General features: G+C 45.3%; 1 long non-coding RNA gene across 5 annotated transcripts in view; it reads right to left on the bottom strand.

The window, feature by feature from the left end:
* The window catches only part of Bmncr, a 29,169-nt gene extending 11,195 nt beyond the window's left edge, over nt 1-17,974 (bottom strand). For 3 of the 5 annotated variants that reach the window (XR_878543.2, XR_878544.2, XR_878542.2), the window contains exons 1-3: nt 17,661-17,974; nt 14,672-15,198; nt 5,799-5,949 (exon numbers count right to left, since the gene is read on the bottom strand). This is a non-coding gene — a long non-coding RNA (bone marrow associated noncoding RNA). Of the gene's footprint in view, nt 1-5,111; nt 5,950-14,671; nt 15,199-17,660 lie in introns of those variants that run through there. The other 2 variants (XR_387409.2, XR_001779448.1) reach the window with 2 other exon arrangements.
* Nucleotides 17,975-18,238: the final 264 nt, after the last annotated feature.

Here is an 18,238-nt window from a genome sequence, read left to right as displayed (position 1 = left end):
GGCTGGCTTCTGTTTATATTCATTTTACCAATGAGTGAAATAGAATATCAAAATATCTAATATAACTGTAGAGTTTTATGTTTCTCCTTGTATCTCTATCAAATTTTCCTCCCTATATTTTGAAACTATAACATTAGTACATATCTATTTTTTAGATTATTGTCTACTTGAGGGATCAACTTTTCCATCATTTTATGGCTGTATTCTGTGTGTTGTGTCTCATTCTGAGGTGTTTTTCTTACATTATTTCTGTCAGCGTGGCCTTTTGATTTTAGCATGCATATCATTTCTACCTTTTACCTTGCCTTTGTATCCAACTGAAGTATCTCAATAGAGAAAATAATTAGGTCTTGCTTAAAAAAAAAAACCAAAAACAAAGTGGGGCTGGAGAGATGTCTCAGTGGTTAAGAGCACTGACTGCTCTTCCAGAGGTCCTGAGTTCAACTTCCAGTAACCACATGGTGGCTCACAACCATCTGTAGTGGGATCTGATGCCCTCTTCTGGGGTGTCTGTAGACAGCTACAGTGTGCTCATGCCCATAAAATAAATCTTTAAAAAATATAATCCAAAGTGAGTTTTTGCCTTTGACTAGTGGGCAGGATGAAGCATTCTTCTATGGCTTATATAGATTGGCTCATTGCCTATCTGTCCTGTGTGCTCTGGCTTCAGTCCCCACGGCACTCTGCTTGCTTCCAGTGTTGCTCTGGCATCCACACAGGTGCTGGGCCCCTTTTGTCTCCTTGTCTCCCTGTCTGTCCTGCTCCACTGCAGCTGTCATGTAGCATGACCTACTGCACAGCCCCTTGTCCTCGCTCCCAGCCATACATTTCACCATACAGATATTATAGACTGACTAACACTCTAATGATACCTTTCGCTTACAGAATAAAACAGCTCTTCAAGACAGGCATGTATGTATGTATGTATGTATGTATGTATATATGCATGTATGTATGTGTGTGTGTTTTACAACAGGGTTTCTCTCTGTAGCCCTGGCTGTCCTAGGACTTGCTCTGTAGACCAGTATGGTCTCAAACTCAGAGATCTGCCTGCCTCTGCTTCCTGAGTGCTGGCATTAAAGGTCTGTGCCATCAATGCTCATCACTCTTGAAGATATTTTTGAATTAGACAGTTTTGATGTGTACCCACATATTGGCCACTTCCAGCAATTTCTTTGTATAAATCCAAGTTTCTAGCTGGTGTAATCTTTCTTTTGTTCAACAAACTTCTTCTTATTTATTTTCCGGTCTGTTTTTAGACAGGCTCGTGTTACATAACCCATGTTGGCCTTGAATCACTATATAGCTCAGGCTGGCCTCCCGTTCGAAGTGATCCTCCTGCCTCAGCCTTTGGAGCACTGGGATTATGTGGCCCACCATCCCTGGCAGTAACAATTTTTATTTTCCTGGTCTTTTAGAGGTTTTCTCTTTGTATTTTAAGATTTTTGTTTTGTGGTTAGTTTTAAGAAATTTGAAAGCTGGCAAGATGGCTCAGCAGATAAAAGCACATGCTGTGCAAATCTGGTGACCTTAGTCCAAGCTCCAGAAGGATGGGAGGAGATAATGCACTTCCAGAGTTGTCCACTGAACTCCACGCACATGGTATGACCCCTCTATTCACATGCGCACAGGCGCGCACATCCACACAAGCACACACAACAACAACAACAATAGAGAGTGGACTGTAGCACACCTTCACGTTTTCTTCCGCTTTGGTGTGTGCACTCAAGCTTCCTGGATATGAATGTAGCTCCCATCAAATTCAAAGTTTTCATCATCTTCAAAAGAACCAAAACCTTACCTTTTCTACCTGCCATTTTCTGGGGTCCTGATTACATATTTATTAGTTAGCTTGATAGTTTCTGTCAACTTCCTGACATCTTGTGGGTTTGTGGTTGTGTGTATACACATATGTGTGTAAGGTGTGTAAGCGAGTGAGCGTGGAGAAACAGCGTTGACAGGGGCGTTCTTCCTCAAGCCTTCTCCACTTTATTTGAAGCACAGAATCTCTTACTGAGCCTGGACCATGTTGGCTTGCTTAGTCTGGCTGGCCAGCAAGCCCCAGGGACCTTCCTGTCCCTGCCTTCCTAATGTTGAGATTTTAACTGTGAGCCACCTCGTGCTTGCATAGCAAGCTCTATACTGACTGAGCCATCTGCTGGGCCCCAGACCTTTTCTTGGTAGTACAATTTGAGTGGCTTCTATTGGTATGTCTCCAAGTCCAATGGTCTTCTCTTCTAGCAGGGGTGTCCAACATGTGTTCTAGGGGCTGCATGCAACCTGCATGACTGCAGAAAGCTGTGAATTCAGCTCAACAAAGCTGAAAACTTGCTTAAAACATTGTGAGGATTTATTCTAACTCAGCCACACAGTTCTTGAGTGTAAACTTTTGTAAATGACAGTGTTGTGTCACAATGCCTGCCTAGTTTTATGCCAACTTGACACCAGCCAGAGTCATTTTGGAAAAGGGAAGCTATCTCAGTTGAGGAAAAAAACGCTTCCTCCAGATTCACCTGTGGGGAACCCGGTGGTGCATTTTCTTGATTGACAAGTGATGTGGGAGGGGCCAGCTCACTGTGGATGGCACCACCCCTGGGCTAGTGGTCCTGGGTGCTATTAAAAAAAGCAGGCTGAGAAAGCCAGAAGCAGCAAGGCAGTAAGCAGCACCCCTCCGAGGCTTATGCTTTTGTTTCAGCCTTCAGGTTCCTGCCTTGAGTTCCTGCATTGGCTTCCTTCAGTGATAGACTGTAATAGGAAATTGTAAGCTGGGCATGGTGGTGCATGCCTTTAATCCCAGCACTCGGGAGGCAGAGGCAGGCGGATTCTGAGTTTGAGGCCAGCCTGGTCTACAAAGTGAGTTCCAGGACAGCCAGGGCTATACAGAGAAACCCTGTCTCGAAAAACCAAAAAAAAAAAAAAAAAAAAAAACCAAAAAAAACCCCAAAAAACAAAAGAAAGAAAGAAAGAAAGAAAGAGAGAAAGAGAGAAAGAGAGAAAGAGAGAAAGAAAGAAAGAAAGAAAGAAAGAAAGAAAGAAAGAAAGAAAGAAAAAGAAAACCCTTTCCTCCCCAAGTTGCTTTTGATCATGGTGTTCTATCACCACAATAGAAACTCTGACTAAGACAATGTTAAAGGCTGAACATGCCTGAAAGAGCTTCTAACCTGCTGTTTTGTTCCTTCAGTATGGTTTTGGAATCTAGAAGTCAGTTAGATCAAGGGAATGTGGTAGTCCATACCTGTACTCTCGGCACTTTAAAAGCTGCTGAAGAAGAGCATCATCATGGATTTGAGGCCAGCCTGGGTTACATAGCAAGATCTGCCTCCAAAGACAACCAAAACAAACAAATAGAACCAACCAAGCAAGCAAGCAAAGAAAAAAAACACATAAAGAAGTAAGTTAGGCTCTCTTCCCCCACGCTCTCCTTACTGCACATGTGTATTCCTCTGCTGCCTTCAAAGTCATCTTGGGCCTGGAGAGTATGTTTATCCTCATGGGTTTTATGCATTTAATTCTAACATCTATGCCATTTTTTTGGTCTGTTGATCCCTTTCTAGGTTCTATTTTCCTGCCTCTTCACATGTCTAAATTTCAATTGATTGCCAAATGTGGCTTAAAAGGCCACTGATGTCCAGGCATTTTGCCGATTTTCTGACTCCTCCCCTTAACGCAGTCCCTCTCCACCACCCCGTCCTGGCACCCAGCATTCCCTCTTCTTACTCATTTGTGGTTATTCTTTCCTTTCTCCAGCATCCTCTTCCCTCAGCTGTCGCCAGGGGCTGCTCCCTGGTCACTTCTTTTGAAATTCGGTTCAAATGTCACTTTATTAAAGAGCTCTTTCATCACCGATCTCTGTTGTATTCATTTGTAAATATTTATAACTATCTGCCAGCCTCGTGGATGACTGTTACATCCTGCCTTCCAGCTTCAATTTAAAGTATATCATGACGCCATTATAAAAAACTATTGCAGTCAGCTGCACAATAAAATCATCAAAACAAGCTGGGCGTGGTGGCAGACTCCTATAATGCCAACCAGCCTGGATTAAACATTCCCTTATCAGCAGCATCAGCAAAAACCAATATTATTTAAATATTGTTTAAACGTGAATGGATATCAGAAGAGAGTGACCCACATATGGTCCCTAGCAGGTAAGGAGGAAAACCATCTCTTCACCTGGGGCACTGGGAGAACTGAAGGCCTCAAAAAACAGCTTGTGCTGGCTGTCGGATGGAGGTGTCGGATGCAGGGGGTCAGGACATCCTCTCACAGTCTCTGGTGGTTTTGCTCAAGAAACTTTTTATCTTTTCCAGCTCAATCCTACTTATCTCTATATCTGAATCATTTACAAAAGAAATTATTTTATGCATGTCTGTGTATGTTATGTGCATGTCTAGTGCCCACAGAGGCCAGAAGAGGGCATCGGCTCCCCTGGAACTGGAGTTACAGATGGTTGTGAGCCACTGTGTGAGTGCTGAGAATTGAACCCATCTCTGGAAGAGTGGCCAGTGTTCTTAACTGCTGAGCCATCTCTCCAGTCCCATATCCACAGACTTTATTGTATATGTTTCAGGTATACAACAGACTGTCATGGGATACACAAATAAACTCTTTTGCTTCACTGGCTAGCTTTATTGGCTAAGAATTTTATTTTGTAACTGCTAAAGATTTATTTAATTAATTTTATATGTATGAATGTTTTGCCTGTATCTGTGCATGTGCACCGCCTGCATACCCAGTGCCCTTGGAAGTCGGAAGACAGAGAAGGTGCTGATGCCCTGGAATGGGAGTTACAGATGGTTGTGAGTTGCTATGTGGGCTTTGGGAGTCAAACCCGGGTCGTCTATAAGAGCAACAGGTCCTCTAAACTGCTGAGCCATCTCTCTAGACCCAAGAATCTTATTTTTAAGTTATCGCAAATAGGATTGTTGATTTCTAGGTCATCATTTGTATATAGAAATGCTAGAACATTATTTGTATATAAAAGTGTACAGACTTTTGTTGTTGACATTGCATCCTATGATTAAAGATTTTTATTTTGCATTTGGTTTTTGGTGGTAAGGGAGGGTGGGGGAGGGGAGAACACCACAGTGTGTGTATGTGTGTGTGTGTGTGTGGAGATCAGAGGGAAACTAACAGAGTCTGTTCTCTCCTTCTGCCTTGTGGTTCCAGGGACAAGCTCAGGCATAGGGTTTCATGGGCCGAGCTTCCACCCATGGAGCCATCTTGCTGGCCCTGTGGGCTACAGTTTTACAGAATCTGTTTATTAATTCTAACAAGTGTGCGTGTGTGTGCATGAGAGAGAGGGGAGTACCTGGGAAGCCAAGACAGAAGCTTCTCTTGCAAGCCAGGGTCCCAGGAGATGGCTGAGGACTCCAGGGAGATCCTTGCTGTAAGAGCACTCAATCCCTGATGTTCACCAACCAATCTCTCACAGGAAAAGCCAAGGCTAGGACTCACACTAGACAATGGGGGCAGCGCAGGCCTATGGAAAGTGGTGTTTGGGGGACCTTCAGCCCCCCAAAAGTAACAGCACTTTCTGCAATAAGACAAAAGAGGAAGCAGGTAAAGGCGGTGGAGGAAGAAATGGACGACTTAAAGCTTCTGACTTCGGGCAGGACCAGAAATTCTTTCTTTGGAACCACACACTCAGAGCAGAAGCTCTGTTCTCTGCTCTCCAGCCCCTCTTGGTAGGATCAGAACAGAGCTAAGACTTGCCATCACTTAGAAAGCTCGGGATCCCAGATATAATGCAGGCTCTGTTTAGTAGGTAGTTTGTTCTCATTCTGTCTTTTTCTCACCGTTGTAACGCAGCATTGCCAGAGCAGGAAACGTTTTTGCTAAAGAGAAGGATTCATTCTACCAACTCCCTTTCTTAACATTCCATCACAGATGGCACCAGTCTGTAGTGGGTCAGCTCCATAAGCAGTTCAAGCCTCACCCCTGAGTCACCTACAGTAAAAGAAGATGGGTGCTAGGGTTAGCATCCTCCCCCACCCCCACCTCCATCTCCCACCCCCGTTTTAATTGCTGCCTCTATTGGTGAGACCTAGCTAAGCATCACGAGGCAGCAGTGCTGGATCACTGCCTGACATTCAACAGCTGCTTTTCTTCCTCGTGGCACCAATTTCCAGAGTCACATCTGGCTTGCAAGACTGGTAGCCTGCTGTGCTTCTGTTTGCTCTTATTCCTTTTGTCCAAGTCCTTGGGGTTTTGCCAGCTCAGAAGCCCTCACCAATCTTTCATCTCAGTGTCTGTGACAGAAGTACTGACAGCCACCTCTTTCTACAAATGCTCTTTGGTTTTAGTGAATCAGGAAGGGCCCAGTCCAACCCCAGCACATCTAACTCTGTCTTCAGTTTTAGGCATGTTGATCTCATAGTAGAAGCAGCACTGTGGCTTCCACTGCCCTTCTGAGGAATGTCCTTGGCTGCTAGGAGATTGAACATTCTCCTCCTTTACTACAGACGACGACGACAACAACAACAACAACAACAACGACAACGACAACAACAAATCAAACCAAACGACAAAATGGCATAAATTCCCTTCTTCCAAATTGCTTGCTCTATTTTTGTTTCAGAACAAGGGTTGGCCAGCCTCGTTTTGTGATGTGGAAAATTGACCTCTGGGCCTTGCATGTGCTAGGCAAAGGCTGTGCCACAGGTATACCCCAGACTTCAGGTTCTAAAGACAGGCTCTTTCTATGTAGCCCAGGCCAGCCTTGATCTTGGGTTTCTCCTGATTCAGCCTTCTGAGAACTAGGATTACAGAGGTAGGCCATTTGGTTTTGCTGTATGCTTTATTTTTTTTATTAGACATTTTCTTTATATACATTTCAAATGCTATCCTGAAAGTCCCCTATACCCTCCCCCTGCCCTGCTCCCCTACCCACCCACTCCCATTTCTTGGCCCTGGCATTCCCCTGTACTGGGGCATGTAAAGTTTGCAATACCAAGGGGCCTTTCTTCCCAGTGATGGCCAGCTAGGCCATCTTCTGATACATATGCAGCTAGAGACATGAGCTCTGGGGGGTACTGATTAGTTCATATTGTTGTTCCACCTATAGGGTTGCAGACCCCTTCAGCTCCTTGGGTGCTTTCTCTAGCTTCTCCATTGGGGGCCCTGTGTTCCATCTTATAGATGACTGTGAGCATCCACTTCTGTATTTGCCAGGCACTGGCATAGCCTCATACGAGACAGTTATAACAGGGTCCCTTTAGCAAAATCTTGCTGGCATATGCAATAGTGTCTGGGTTTGGTGGCTGATTATGGGATGGATCCCCAGGTGGGGCAGTCTCCGGATAGTCTATCCTTTCGTCTTAGCTCCAAGATGAAAACTCCTTTCATGGGTATTTTGTTCCCTATTCTAAGGAGGAATGAAGTATTCACTCATTGTCTTCCCTCTTCTTGATTTTCTTGTGTTTTGCAAATTGTATATTGGGTGTTTTATGTTTCTGGGCTAATATCCACTTATCAGTGAGTGCATATCTAATGACTTCTTTTGTGATTGGGTTACCTCACTAAGAAAGTACCAATTGCCTGTCCCAAATAATGCCTGACCTCCTCCTGATTGGTGCTGGGGTTTGAAAGAGACCAGAAAGTGAAGGGCAATTAATTATTCTGAGCACACATCAGGACAGTCTTTTTTGTGACAGGATTTTTTCCCCTGTAGCTCTGCCTGGCCAGGGGCTGGAACAACATCTCCAAGAATGCATTACTTAAGTCACCTTATATAAAGACTGAAGACCACAGACCACTTGATTCAGATTTGAGTGGAGGAGTTGGCAATTTTAAATTTCATACTCAATTACATTCTCGAGGCAAAATAAATGAAAAAAAAAAAAACCAAAAAAACCAAAAACAAAAGAACCCCAAGTAATCAGTAATTTTCACTGTGGCAGCAAAGCCAATAGAATACTCATCATTTTCCATTATTATTTTAGAAAAGTACTTTATAACATAAGGCTACAAAAGACTTTGCCTTTGTTTTTCAAGAGAGTCTTTCTGTGTAGTGCTGGCTATCCAGTAACTTGCTTTACAGACAAGTCTGGCCGCGAACTCAGAGATCTGGCTGCCTCTGCCTCCTGAGTGCTGGAACTAAAGGCGTGCGCACAGCCGGCATATGAATTCATTTTATAACATCTGCATGTACAAGGATGAAACTAAATCCTAATCTCTCCTGCTGCACACAAGTCAACTCCAGACGGGCCGATGATTTCAGTGTAAGGCCTGAAGCTCTGAAGCTGCTAACAGTCACAGTAGGGCACACACTCAAAGATGTGAGCACGGGTGAGAACTTTCTGAGTGGGACCCAGGAAATACAGCCAACAGTTGACAAGCAGAACCTCGTGGTATTAGAAAGCTTTCTTCAACACAAAGGAAACTGCTAATTTAATGAGGAGTGGCCTGCAGAACGGGTGAGAAGCCGTACCAGCTATTCCTCCGACCGAGGATCACTATCTAGAATATTCCAAGGGCTTAAGCAAACCAAACATCAAGAAAGTGAACAATCTTATTAAAAAGGGCTCATGGAACTGAACAGAGAGCTCTCAAGAGAAACAAAATAGCTAATAAATATTTTTTAAAAAGCATTCTTCACCCTTAGGCACCAGAAAAGTGCAAATGGAGACTACTCAGTTCCCATCTTACTTCAGTGAGAACGGCTATTATGAGTAAAGCAAACGACTGTACACACCAGTAGGGATGCAGTGAGGATGTGGGGAGGGAGGCCCTTACTCACTGTTGATGGGGGTGGAGACAGCATTGTGGAAGTTTCCAAAAAGCTCCAAGCAGAATTGCTATGTGATGTAGCTACATTACTCCTGGGCATAGATACCAAAGATTCTAACTCCTACAATAAAGATGTAGTTCCCTGTTCACTGTGATGCTAATCACAGTACAGAAGAAATGGAACCAGCCCAGATGGCCATAGAGCAGAATAAATAATGGAAATGTGGTGTGCAAGCACCATGGAATTTTATCCATTTGTAAAGGAGAACGAAACTGTGAATATTTTAGAAAAAATGGATTGACCTAGAAAATACTGTATTGAGTGAAGTAACCCAACCTCAGAAAGACCATATGTTCTTCCCCAAACATGGATCCTAGATACACATTTTTGGAGTACCATGTTTAACTTTGAGTCCTGATAAAGACCAGAAGACAGAAAGAGGCTCAGTGGAAAAGTGGGTGAGGTTTAAGGGATGGGAATAGTAGGGCACATTAGACATAAGAATGGAAGAAGATAGTGAGGGTAGAAGGGTGTAGCTGCTTGTGTTATGAATGCTAATTATATTCCTCCTCCCCTTCCCCCCACAAAAAAAAAAAACGATTACACAAAAGAGTATCTGTATGTAGCTTCTGGGAACCTGTCCCTAATTGGTTCTGATTGGTAAATGAAGACGCCAACAGCCAATAGCTGGGGAGGGCAGACAGAGGCGGGATGTTAGGATTCCTGGGCTTGGGAGGAGAAGGAGGAAGAAGAGATCCACCATGCTGAGAGAGTGTGGAAGAGAGGAGAGACAGAGAGGCATAGCCACCGCGTGTGAAGGAGCCAGGAGAGCTTGGCCCAGAGGGTGCCCGACTGGGTCCAGGGCAGCCAAGATGGAACATAGAACTAGTAAATAGTAACTTGGGATTAACCACATGGAGGTCAGGCAATGGCTCAGCTATTGTGCTGTTTAAGGCACATATTAAACGATAAAGGCTGGGTGTGTGTTTCTTTTGCTTGGGAACATAGACCTCTGGGGTGGGTAGCAGAACCCCGGAGCTGGGATTAATTAATATTTAATGTTACAGAAAGCTGGCGGCGAACTTGGTCAATGTTACCCAAGCGAGGGTCGTTTTGGAAGAGGAAACTTCAACTGAGACAATGTCTCTTCTAAAGTGGTGGTGGACAAGCCTGTGGTATACTTTCTTGGTTAGTGACTGATGTGGGAAGCTCAGCTCATGGTGGCAGGTATCACTCCTATTGTCCTAGGTGCTGTAGGAGAACAGACTTGGGAAGCTATGAGGAGTAAGCCAGCAGTGAGCATGCCCCTCTGACTTCTGCCTCCAGATTCCTGCCCTGCTTGAGCTCCTGATCTGACTCCCCTCAGTGATGGATTGTTAGCCAGAAGTGTAAGGTAAAACAAACTCCTTCTCTGGATGCTTTCAGTCATGGTGTTTTATCTCAGCAATAGAAGCCTAAGACAGAAGGTCTAAGCAGGGAGTAGATAGAAGCACAATGGAGAAGTGGGAGGAGGGGGCAGTAGCCAAAATTAAGGACATATGAAAAGGCCGTCTGGAAACCTACTTTAGTTTATAAAGGTATTGACATATAATATTTGGACAGAGGTATTGCCCATGGATGGATAATGATCCTCTCAGAAACCATGAGTTATTAAAGGGAAATCCCTGCATCAGGTGTGTGGTCCCTCCCTAAGAGTTGTTTGTCAAGGAAGTCCTAGAGACCCACAAAGCAGTTCTTCTATTGCCATTGCTCTTGGCTGCCCAGCAGAGCCTCTTAAGACCCCATTGCTGAAGACAACACATACTTCAGCCATAGTTCACAAAGAAATCAAGTTGGAGCTGAGTTGAATGATTCCTTCCCGCTGGCTAGCTTTCATCATACTAAGGTTTTATGCAGGTTTCTAGGGAAGAAAAATCTTCAACAGTCTGCCCAGTTATGAATCCTGCAAGCTACAATAATGACATACCAGGGAAGTGTGTCTTCTAGTACAATAGTGGCATGGCTATTAAAGGGGTCACCAACCACTTTCCGATTGGATTTGATGTCTGTTCCACAGGAAAGAACTCATGTTTTGTTCTGGTTAAGAACCTGTGACTGGGAAAGTCATGTGCCCTAGCAGGTACCTACTAATATTGTTTTGCTAAGTGGTTAAGTTGTTGAGCTGCCTTCTAAGTACCCATATTTTTGCTAATAGGTTACTACTCTGCAGATCTCATCGAAGAAGCTTCTCACTGTGTCGGAGAGCAATTAATACAGGTCATAGCTGTTGAAATCACTGAGTATAAATGATGACTGGGGTGCTAGCTGTCTTAGCCAGGGTTTCTATTCCTGCACAAACATCATGACCAAGAAGCAAGTTGGGGAGGAAAGGGTTTATTCAGCTTACACTTCCATACTGCTCTTCATCACCAAGGAAGTCAGGACTGAAACTCAAGCAGGTCAGGAGCAGGAGCTGATGCAGAGGCCATGGAGGGATGTTCTTTACTGGCTTGCTTCCTCTGGCTTGCTCAGCCTGCTCTCTTATAGAACCAAGACTACCAGCCCAGAGATGGTCCCACCCACAAGGGGCCTTTCCCCCTTGATCACTAATTGAGAAAATGCCTTTCAGTTGGATCTCATGGAGGCATTTCCTCAACTGAAGCTCCTTTCTCTGTGATAACTCCAGCTGTGTCAAGTTGACACAAAACTAGCCAGTACAATTGACCCCTTGTCAACTTACACACAAACACATCACTAGTAAGCCTCAACCCTTACATTCTTATTCATTCCCAAGATCTAAATAATTTTAAACGTCCCACAGTATTTACATATTCTTAAAATTTCAATCTCTTTAAAATATCCATCTCTTTTAAGATCTAAAGTCTTTTAAAATTCTAAGTCTCTTAACTGTGGGCTCCACTAAAATACTTTCTTCCTTCAAGAGGTAAAAAATATCAGGGCACAGTCACAATCAAAAGCAAAAATTAAACTCCAACTGTCCAATGTCTGGGATCCAACTTACGATCTTCTGGGCTCCTCCAAGGGCTTGGGTCACTTCTCCAGCCCTGTCCATTGTAGCACACAGCATTTCCTCTAGGCTTCAGATGCCTGTACTCCACTGCTACTGCTGCTCTTGGTGGTCATCTCATGGTACTGGCATCTCCAAAACACTGCATGACCCCTTCAGTCCTGGGCCATCAATTGCAACTGAGGCTGCACCTTCATCAATGGCCTTCTATGGCCTCTCACAGTGCTGAGCCTCTGTGACTGCATGCTCTGCATGACTCCTTCATGCCTTCAAAACCAGTACCACCTGGGTGACTCTTACACATTACCAAGTCCAGCCACAGCACAAGGTACAACCTTGGTTATCTCTGGAACACAGCCTCTGTGCTCTCAGAAAACACTTCCCAGAAGATGTCACCTCAGTGATGCTGGTCTCTTCTTAATCACCGCTAATTTCTTAGCTCCAGCTAACCAGCACCAATAGTCCCAGTAATGCAAAAATTTCACTTTAGTAGTTCTGGTATCTTGTTAATCACAGCTATTCTTCAGCCCCAGCTAACCAGAACCACAGAATCTTCCCAATCAAAATAGCAATGGCCCTGAAAAGAGTCTTTAATTTTCCCTCTGAAATTTCACCAGCCAGACCTCCATCTTCTGCACTGTTCTCAACATTATCTTCCAAGCTCCTATACAACATCTGACAGAGCTCTTAACAACGAATGGATCTTCAAGTCCAAAGTTCCAAAGTCCTTCCACAGTCCTCCTCAAAACATGGTCAGGTTGTCACAGGAATACCCCACTATGCTGGTACCAATTTGTCTTAGTCAGGGTTTTTATTCCTGCACAAACATCATGACCAAGAAGCAAGTTGGGGAGGAAAAGGTTTATTCAGCTTACACTTCCATACTGCTGTTCATCACCAAGGAAGTCAGGACTGGAACTCAAGCAGGTCAGAAAACAGGAGCTGATGCAGAGGCCATGGAGGGATGTTCCTCACTGGCTGGCTTCCCCTGGCTTGCTCAGCCTGTTCTCTTATAGAACCAAGACTACCAGCCCAGAGATGGTCCCACCCACAAGGGGCCTTTCCCCCTTGATCACTAATTGAGAAAATGCCTTACAGTTGGATCTCGTGGAGGCATTTCCTCAACTGAAGCTCCTTTCTCTGTGATAACTCCAGCTGTGTCAAGTTGACACTAAACTAGCCAGTACACTATCTTTCAAAGCTCAAGAAACATCAAGGAAGAGGAGAAGAAAAGAACATAAGAGCCAGAGGATGAGCAGCAAAGATGTTTCCTGGACGTGATGTAGACCTGTGCATGATTAAGATGGGGGAGGGGCCCCAAAGGCTCCATCCTTCCCTGCGGGATTATTGGCAGTTAAAGGGTGTTGGAGAAAGGTGTCATTTTCTTCAGTAGTGTAGCCACTGATAAGTTGCCCTTGTTCCAGTAAATAACCTTCTACCCACGCCCAGGCCAAAAAACAAACAAACAAACAAACAAACAGACAGACAAACTAATTAAACTCAGTGGGTCACATGTAAAAAGGAGACATAAACAATTTTTTTATGAAAGAATAAAATTTGGCAAATGACTAGAGGTGAGCAGCAGTCAGTGTAGAAGTGAGTGGTGTGTGTGTGTGTGTGTGTGTGTGTGTATGTGTGTGTGTGTAGGTGTGCTTGTTTGTCTATGTGTGCTTGTGTGTGTGTGTGTGTGTGTGTGTAAGGGTGTGGAACTGGCACTTGAGTGGGCTCAAAATCAGTTTAAGTACCACCAAAGAGTCTGGCCATAGCAACTCTTCCTTCTCCTTCCTCTAACCCCAGCAAAAATGAACACAGGAGTAAGTCCTGGATAGAGGTGGAGAGCAAAGGCATGCCTCAGTGGACCAGGAGTGGGAATGGGGAGTAGCAATGAACGTCATGACTCTTCTTCCCTCAGTCTAGCCAGAGACCACGCCCATGTGCCTGAGTCCTGCCTCTTTACAGTCTGCCGTATAGCCTATCTTCAGATGTGGAGAGACTCAGATGGAGGGACATCTACCTCCCAGGCATCAGGCCCCAGAGAAGCTAGGACTGAAGCAATGATCCACCATCTGATTCATGTGTGGTGCCATGGTTTGTGATTCACTCTGTTTTCTTAAGCTCCATCTTAGTGAAAACCACAGGCTCGGAAGGGACTGTACTTAGGTGGTGACAGAATCCATGCTACCCTGGCTTCTATTTTTTACCCTACTTGGCAGGACATCAGACTGTCTATGGTGACAGCTTCAGCGCTTATGTTTCATCATCTTTTGTGCCTTTGGCAGGAAAAAGAAAAGTGGATATTATTTTTTAAAAATAATAAAACACGGACAGATCTATATCAAGAGGTCCAGGCTTTCCGTTCTGCTGCTTCTGCAGATGCCTCATTGCTTAGAGTGGTATCACATAGCTACTAGCTGCAAGAGAGTCTCATAAACATGTCTTATTTAGATAACAAAGTGTGTGTGTGTTTTAACTAAGTAAGTAGAGAATCAATATTGATTAAGAAACATTGTCTGTTGGACAATGTGACCAGAATAAAAATGAGTCCTTTGGCTTCCTCTCCTCCAGAATCTATTGCAATACAGCCTATTTAAAGGAACCATTAACCCATCTCTAGAAGCCTTAAAGTCGTTATGGTTATTGCTGATATCGTGTACATGTATACATATAGTGTATCACATAGTATCTCAGCAACCTTCCAAGACACTTTGATACCCATGGTCTACAGTCCTGGCCAAATCATTCCCATGTGTGACTCCTGTGTATACCTTTAAGGCTCTGCCCTCCATACCCTCACCTGGCTTTAAGCTTTGCACTGTGCTACTCCTGCAGGAAGCCTTGTTTTGCAAATCTGTACCATTGGCTACAACTGTCAGCTTCAGTCTGAGCTAAAACTAACCAGAAAGGCAAGGCCAGGCCCTTGGTAGGAGGGTTACCTGGTCCTTCTGACTCCAGCTCTTTTCATGTGTCATGGACTGAAAGTAGGTGCCGAGGACACAAAGCAGACCCGGCCTCTGGCTCTTCTCAGGACCTTCTCCTCCAATCTCTTAGTGCTTCCAGGATAATGCTCTATCCAATAAATAGTAGGTTTTAGCCTGAGGACAAGGGGTCTGGACAAAGTTGAGGAAACTGGGACTCATCCCCAGAGAGGAACCCACTACCGCCTTCTGGACTCCAAGTTCCCTGGCATCTCCTCTGATGCTTCCAGACCTCCTCCCAGCATCCCAGCATCCGGTGTTACTGTTGGCTCCACTGCCCGCCTGCGGCCAGGGATTGAAGGCGCTCTTATTCCAAATGAGGCCAGTCAGCTAAATTTCCAAAGCAAAGATTGTTCCATTTCTTCTCTTCTCTCCTCTTCTGCTCAAAGAACACACTCATTTTGTAGAAATGGGGCAGGCAATTCTTATTCTAAGGGTTAAAGTCTTCATGGGGCACAGCAGGATTGATGGATGGAGCTTTGGTTCTGAGAGGGAGGGAAGAAAGAAGCAACCAAAAGGGTCTTTTCAATGCCCAGGAAGACAAATCAGAAACACCAATCTTTACTCATCCCTGTATTCATCCTGCTTTCTCCATCCCTCTTTCTCCCTCTTCCTGTCCCCTCCCTCTTTCTCCATCTCCCTTCTCGCTCCTTTTCTATCGCCCTTTCCCTGTATCTCCCACTCTTCCTTCATCTATCCATCAGTTCACCCACTCATGCATACATGCATTAATGCACACATGTTCCCTCAACAGGAATCTATTTAAGGTCTGCGCTGAGCACTCCACTGCACGGTAAGAAATGCGTGGAGGCTCGGTAGTCTTAGACGTGGAATGTGGAGCAGACAGGTCTAGGGAGGAACTATGAATGGCAAAGTATTGCTGTTAAATCTTCAGGAGGACATTCACCGTGGAAAGCTCCAGCGATGAGGTATTCACTGACGCCTTGGACAGAAAGACTACAGACTGCACGAGGAAGCCGCCCTGTATCCCAGATCAAGTGCTTGCTACAGGACCATTAATCAATCTCCTTTAAAAACATTTACTAAAGTGTATTTATTAAGTGAGATATTTTTGGAGGGCTTTTAGAAGAAAATGGACTAGAAAGTACAGAGAATTTCCCATATATCCCTTGCCCCTTTATGAACTAACCACACCGGTGCCCTTTTCTTCGCCACATTCACAGTGATTACTCACTGCGCATGCTCTGTGGGCCCAGACAAGTACATCGTGCCTCCCCCCACCCCAGCCTCCATTTTAGCGCCACAAGAGCAGTAGAGTTCATGACGATAAAACAAGGTTGCGTACTTCGCTCTAGGCGTGGGCTAATCCATATTCTGTTCCGGTGCAAAGCCAAGTGTCCTCATTGTAGGGCTCTGACTATACTGTGTGCTCTGGGAAGAAAGAGGTAACTTGGGGTGTTGGGGGGGTGAGTGTTTTCAAGAGCATCAGGGGCACACTGCTGCATCGGGCCCGGATGGCAAGAGATCTGGGGAACAGAAGTACAAAAGGCTTCAGAGACCCACCAGATTGCCACAGAGACTCCGAATTGTTCCCTACTCCGTGCAAGTGTATGCAGGCAGGCCTCTAGCTGCCCTCCGCAAGGGCTCAGAGAGCTTGCATGAGTCACATCCACGTGGCTGCTGAAGGAGGGGGGGGGGGGCAGCCCATGCCCAGACCCGGCCACACTGGCTTGGAGAAATTGTTCCTGAAAGTCCCTGGCAGGGAGCAGGCTGCTGCGAGGTTGTTAACCTGCCATGCAAACCCACCAGTAAACAATCTGCGATGAGAATCCCAGATGCTCATCTATCCTTCCAGGTCTAGGTGGGAGCCAGCTTGGGGGAGCCCCACCTAGGAGCAGAGGCAGAGCTGCAGCTCCCTCAGCCCGCCAGCATCTAGACAGGATGTTTTCTCAGAGTATCAGACAGGCCATGTAACACAAGGAAGAGGAAGCCCGAGGAGTAGGTACCCATAGCTCAAAGACATCACCTCTCACTGGGGGTCTATGTGTGCTGTCTAGACCGAGTAATCCAGCCATATCATGGTGCCAGAGACATGGGTAAGCTGTGTGGTGCACTCATCCGAGCACCTCAGTCAGGTTGGTTACTAGGCAGCGGGGACAGTGAGCTGGGGGGATGCCAAGTGCTTGCTGTAGATACACTTAGGATTTATTGACTTGTGGTGAGGAGTCTTGAGGAGCCAGAGGACAGAAAGGAGCACATCTGGTGACCTGATTTTTTTTTGTTTTCATGCTCTTAGTTAAGGGCTTTGGCTGTACTTGGAGCTGGAGGAAGAGAATGGGAAAACAGGCAGGGGCAGGAGAGGAGGCAGATTCAAGCAGGGAATGCAGAGAGGGATGGGGCTGGCTTGGTCCTGAGAAACCCTCTGCTCCTAGCTTGGGAAGGACTTCAGTGAGGAAGCAAAGCAAGATCACTGGACATACTCAGTAGCATGTTTGTCTAACAAGGACCCAGCATGTGAGCCTATCCATGCAGATTCCCACACAAGCACAGGTAACACTGATAGGCCATCTCCAGGCAGGATGGCAACACTGCTGTCAGCTGTGCAATGAACACCCCAAGACACTGCCATGGACTGCAGGTGGCTTTGTCCCTTTCAAGACTAGAGGGTCCTAAGTTCAAAAGGAATGAATGTATCATAAGCAAATCTAAATCTCAGTTCCAGGTCCCTCACACTTCTACAGTGCACCCTTGCGTCGGATGAACAAGTCAGTCCGAGTTCACCCCACCACTCCTGCTAGGTACCCTGTACCATGTCTCCTTCAGCCAGACAGAGAACACAGTAGACCCTCCCATGGGCTTCTGTGATGTGGCAGGCTTTGCAAGCTCCTTACACAGTAGCAAACACAAAACCCGTGAACAAGAAGTCATTCCTGGTCTTAGTTTCAAAAACCCACCGGACGTTTTCAGAGTTCAGGGCGAGACTTACCATATTATTCAGAAAGCCTTTCCCCGTCTCCTCCATGTCTCTCTTAGGGATAAAATCCAAATTCCTCTCATTTCTTAGGTGGAGCAATTTAGTTCTCTTCATCCTCTACTGCCAAACTTGGCTCCCGAGTTCGCTTAGCTGAGCCAAACCCCACAGGGAGTTCCGAAAACAGCCTCTGTGGCTTGCTGATTAAGTTTCTAGGACAGAGGCCATCTGCCTTCCCTATATTCATCTATTAGAAGCCCTTTATGTCTTTTCCAGGCTGAGTATACACATGCAGATATACCTGTGTCCACAAAAAACACAGAACCCTCTCTGTGCTTTCCCAAACAGGTTAGACAAAAATTTTCCCAGCATCCTCCAGTCTAACCTAAGCCCTCTTCTCCCATACAAACACTAGTCCTTGCCTTCAGAGCTCCCAGCATTCCTCTCACCATGAACTTATTCACCTATTAAGTCAACATTACTAAAAGACTGCCACATGCCTGGTGTTCTTGGAGGTTACAAAGACGATTAGCACTCGGCCCCTGAACCCAAGAATCCAAATCATAGGTAGAGGGTTAGAGAAGTAAGCACAC

The sequence above is a fragment of the Mus musculus genome, chromosome 1 (genome assembly GCF_000001635.26).
Source record: "Mus musculus strain C57BL/6J chromosome 1, GRCm38.p6 C57BL/6J".
NCBI lineage: Eukaryota > Metazoa > Chordata > Mammalia > Rodentia > Muridae > Mus > Mus musculus.
Note: the sequence above shows the minus strand (reverse complement) of the source record. Positions and strands in the feature narration are given on the sequence as shown.